Source organism: Choloepus didactylus, chromosome X, assembly GCF_015220235.1.
Source record: "Choloepus didactylus isolate mChoDid1 chromosome X, mChoDid1.pri, whole genome shotgun sequence".
NCBI classification, from domain to species: domain Eukaryota; kingdom Metazoa; phylum Chordata; class Mammalia; order Pilosa; family Megalonychidae; genus Choloepus; species Choloepus didactylus.
The window spans coordinates 156,306,309-156,311,892 of record NC_051334.1 but is presented as its reverse complement, the minus strand read 5'-3'; the positions used below and the strand labels follow the sequence as shown (position 1 = coordinate 156,311,892).

Genomic DNA, 5,584 nt, shown 5'->3' with positions numbered 1-5,584 from the left:
TGATTAACAAACAGAAGCTATGTTAGAGGTCTAAAATAAGTTGAACTGAATGGCAAATAACAGATAGAGAACAAAGCCAACCAACAAGAAAACCCTAGGTAGAAGAGAAAAACTGAGCTCCAGAATAAGCTAACCAAGAAATTCAGCTGCCTACACAGCTAAAAATGATTAGCCATTTGAGGAAACATGAAAATATGGACCAGACAAAAGAACAAACTAACACTCCAACTGAGATAAAGGAATTGAAACAACTAATTAAAAATGTTCAAACAAATCTCCTAAATCAAGTCACTGAGCTCAAGGAAAATGAGGCAAAAGAGGTGACAGATACAAAGAAAACAGTGGATGATGATAAAGAAGAATTTGTAATCTTGAGAAAACAAATAGCAGAACTTATGGGAATGAAAGACACAACAGAAGAGATGAAAAACCAACGGAGACATACAACAATAGATTTGAAGAAGCAGAAGAAAGGATTAGTGAACTGCAAACAGGACATCTGAAATCATACACAGGAAAAATGAATGGAAAAACACAAGCAGGGTCTTAGGGAACTGAATGAAAATGTGAACCAGATGAATGTACAAATTATGGGTGTCCCAGAAGAAGAAGAGAAGGGAAAAGGGAAAGAAGGAATAAAATAAGAAATAATCACCAAAATGTTTCCCAACTCTTATGAAAGACATAAAATTAGAGATTCAAGAAGTGCTATGAACTCCAAACAGAATAGATCACAATAGAGCAACTCCAAGATACTTATTGATCAGATTGTCCAATGTTAAAGACAAAGAGAGAATTCTGAAAGCACCAAGAGAAAAACAATCCATCATATACAAGGGAAGCTTACTAAGACTATATGTGGATTACTTCACAAAAAATGGAAGTGAGAAGGCAGGTGTATGATATATTTAAGATACTGAGAATTCTGTCTCCAGCAAAACTCTTCTTCAGAAATGAGTGAGAGATTAAAATATTTTCAGGCAAAGGGAAACTGAAAGACTGTGAATAAGAGACCTGCTCTACAAGAAATATAAAGGGAGATCTACATTCTACTGGCTGACAGGAAAATACAGGAGACACAGGTTTGGAGAAGAGTGTAGAAATGAAGACTATCAGAAAGGTTAGAAGGAGAAAGGAAAAAAGAAGATATTACATATAAAATCCAAAAAAAAAGTAGAAGAAAGAACTGCCCTTACAGTAATAACAGTAAATGTTAATGGATTAAACTCCCCAATAAAAAAGACTTACAGTGGCAGAATGAATTAAAACACAAGACCCATCTATATGCTGTCAACATGGAACTCACTGCAGACACAGGAACAAAAATAGGTAGAAAGTGAAAGGTTGGGAAAAGGTATTTCATGCAAACAACAACCAGAAAAATGTGGGAGTACCTATAATAATATCAGACAATTTAGACTTCACAAGTAAAGCAATTAAAAGAGACAATAAAGAACACTGTATATTAATAAAGGGGACAATTCATCAAGAAAACACAGCAATCATAAATATTTATGCACCAAGCAAGAGTGCCCCAAAATACATGAGGCAAACACTGACAACACTGAAGGGAGAAGTAGATATCACCACAATAATAGCTGGAGACTTCAATACACCACCCTCATCAATGGATTGATCACCTAGAAAGAGGATCAATAAAGGAACATAAATATTGAATTTTACAATAAATGAACTAGACTTGACAGGCATTTATAGAACACTACACCCCTCAAAAGCAGGATACACATTTTTCTCAAGTGCTAATGGATAATTTTCTAGGATAGACCACAGGTTGGGTCACAAAGCAAATCCTAACAAATTTTAAAATATTGATAATATGGGAAAAAACACTTTCTCAGACACAATGGAATGAAGTTAGAAAGCAGTAACAGGCAGAAGATTGGAAAATTCACAAATATATGGAGGCTAAATAAGACACTCTTAAAAAACCAGTGGGTAAAGGAAGAAATTACAAGGAAAACTAGTAAATACCTCAAGGAAAATGCAAATGAAAACACAGCATATTAAAACTTATGGGATGCTGTAAAGGCAGTGCTTAGAGGGAAATTTACTGCTCTAAATGCCTATACTAAATGAGAAGCAGAAAAACTGAGGAATTAATGATCACCTGGAGGAACTAGAGAAAGAACAGCAAAGTAACCACAAAGCAAACAGAAAGAAAGAAATAAAAAAGATTATAACAGAAATAAATGAAAATGAGAACAGGAAAACAAGAGAATCAACAAAACCAGAAGATGGTTCTTTGAGAAAATCAATAAAATTGATAGACCTGGCTCCCCCAAGATGGCAGCCACTAAGGACACTTGTGGCTTTGGAGAAATGGCTGAAGGGAATGGGCGGCAACACCATCTGGGGATTTCTGAAGCTGTGTTTGTGGAATATGTAGATTCTTTCACAAAACAACCTGGGAATGAGATTGCAGATACAGTACAAAAGAAGCTGGATGGAACAGTACCAGAGTATGTTTATGGAACTCAACCTTGATCAAAAGAAAAGGAGGCTAAAAGGTCAGATTCCTGAAATTAAGCAGATTCTAGAAATTCTGAAATACATGCAGAAGAAAAAAGAATCCACCAATTCACTGTAGACCAGATTCTTACTGGCAGATAATCTATCCTGCGAAGCTTCAGTTCCTCGTACTGACAAAATGTGACTGTGGTTGGGGGCTAATGTAATGCTTGAATATGATATTGATGGAGCACAGGCATTGTTGGAAAAGAATTTATCAACTGGCACAAAGAATCTTGATTCCCTTGAGGAAGACCTTGACTTTCTTCGAGATCAGTTTACTACCACCAAAGTCAATATGGCCAGGGTTTATGACTGGGATGTTAAAAGAAAAACAAAGATGATTCTGCTAAGAACAAAGCATAATGTCAGCATATAAAAATGTGGTTCAGTTTTCCAAACATATGTTACTTTAATACCCTAAAATTTATTTGTAAAGATTGACATAACTGATTTTTTAAAAGCAAGAATGTCACTTTATTTATTTATAAAAACAAGATTAGGCAAAAATATTTTATGAAATAAGTAAGTTTAAGTTCGTTCGTTTGTTTCTTTTCACATTTCCCAACAAATTAAATGCTGCTTTCATCATTTTTTTTTTTTTTATCGTAAGAAAACCCTTAGCTGAAATGGCTGAAAACTGTGAGGTCTGCTATGGAAGCTGAATGCTGAACATTTCAGCACAGTTTGCTTTTTCTTTATTGGCTGATGTTGCTCTCATTTGATGTGGTTAAGTAAGTTTAGAGGTAGGAATGAGACAGTTTGAAAAATCACATTCTATTTAGTGCGTGTGGGGTTTTATGGTCCTCTGTTGCAGTGAATTAGCTTTTCATAAATGGGGTTTCATGAATTACTGGTTAACCACTAATCACCTATTGTAATATTCTGGACTTTTCAGGAAATGGTGATTTGCCAAAACAGTAAGAGGGCTATTGAGGCTATACTTTTTCTCTTATCTCAAATAAGTGCAGTGTCTTTGCAAAGCCAATGTAAGGGAGATCTCTGGCCAGTATGAACTCACTCAAAAGTCTTGAATAAGGCAATTTTCTATTTCTTAACAGTTCTTCATAGCAGCTTAATAAGAATATTAAGAAAAATGTAAATCTGTTGTGGAAAATTTGTGAGCTTTTTTATTCATGAAAAACCTCATAAGACTAGTAAGATATCTCTGTGGAAAACCATTGTTAGTGGCTAAGACTGGGTGATACAGATTCTCATAAAAACACAAATGTATTATTTCATCTCCAGGTAGTAAAAAGTGTACTTGTACAATGTTTTGTACTTGCATTTCATGATATTAAAACAATAAGGTTAAAAAAATTGATAGTCCCTTAGCTATGCTATCAAAAACAAAGAGAGACAGGATGCAAATAAATACAATCAGAAATGGGAAAGGGGACACAACTACTGACCCCACAGAAATAAAGGATATAATGAAAGAATAAAAGAAACAATTATATGGTAATAAGGTAACTAAGATGAAATGGACAATTTCCTAGAAAATCATGAACAACCAACGTTGACTCCAGAAAAAAAGACATGACTTCAACAAAACAATCACAAGTAAAGAGATTCAGTCATCAAAAAGCACCAAAAGAAGTAAATCCCATGACCAGGTGACTTCATATGTAAATTCTACCAAGAATTCAAGAAAGTATTATTACAAATCCTGTTTCAAAAAAATTGAAGACTAAAAGCTATCTAACTCATTCTATGTAGCCATCATCTTAATACCAATATCAGACAAGGTACTATGAATAAAGAAAATTATAGACCAATCTCTTTAATGATTATAGATGCAAAAATCCTCAAGAAAATACTAGCAAATTGAATCCAGCAGCACATTAAAAGAATTATACACCATGACCAACTGGAATTTATTCCAAGTATGCAAGGCTGGTTCAACACAAGGAAATCAGTTAATGTAATACACCACATCAATAAATCAAAGTGGAAGAACCACACAATTATCTCAATTGATGAAGAAAAGACATTTGACAAAATTCAACACACTTTCTTGATGAAAACAAACAAAATGATAAGAATAGAAGCAAACTTTCTAAGTATGATAGAGGCTATAGATGAAAAACCCACAGGTAATATCATAATGGGGAAATAGTGAAAACTTTTCTTCTAATATCAGGAAGAAAAGGATGCCCACTTTCACCATTGTTATTCCACATTGTGCAAGAAGTTCTAACTAAAACAAATAGGCAGAAAATAGTAATTAATAGCATCAAAATATGAGAGGAAGAAGTAAAACTTTCACTGCTTGCAGATGACATGTTCTTATAAATAGAAAATCCAGAGATATCTACAACAAAGATACTAGAGATAATCACTACAGCAAAGTGGCAGGGTACAAGATCAAGACAAAGAAAAAATAAGTAGTGTTCCTGTACACAAGTAATGAGGAACAGGAGGAGAAAATCAAGAAAAAATTCCACTTACAATAGTAACCAAAAGAACCAAATATTTACGAATAAACTTAACCAAGGCCACAAATGAAACAGACACAGAAAACTACAAGAAACTGCTAAAAGAAATAAAAAGGACCCAAAAATGGAAGAACATATAGTGTTCATATATTGCAAGGACAAATAGAGTTAATATATCAATTCTACCTAATCTTATTTATAGAGTCAAGGCAATACCAATTAAAATCCCAACAATAGAAAAATCTGTAACCAAATTTATTTGGAAGTGCAGCATGCCCTGAATAGCCAAAAATATCTTGAGAAAGAGGAATGAAGTGGGAGGTTTCACATCACCTGACTTTAATGCATATTACAAAGCTACAGTACTCAAAACAGCATGGTGCTGACATAAAGGTAGATACACTGACAAATGGAGTTGTAGTTGGTGTTCAGAAATAGACCCTCTCATCTACATACATCTGATCTTTGATAAAGCAGTCAAGCCAACACAACTTGGCAGAGCAGCCTCTTCAATAAATGGTGTTTGGGGAACTGTATATCCACATCCAAAAGCATGAAATAGAACTCCTGTCTCACACCTTATATAAAAATTAACTCAAAATGGATCAAAGACCTAA

The 5,584-nt window shown here is 34.1% G+C and overlaps 1 pseudogene; it reads left to right on the top strand.

The window, feature by feature from the left end:
- Positions 1-2,304: 2,304 nt before the first annotated feature.
- Positions 2,305-2,895, top strand: LOC119523750 (annotated as a pseudogene).
- The last annotated feature ends 2,689 nt before the right edge of the window (positions 2,896-5,584 follow it).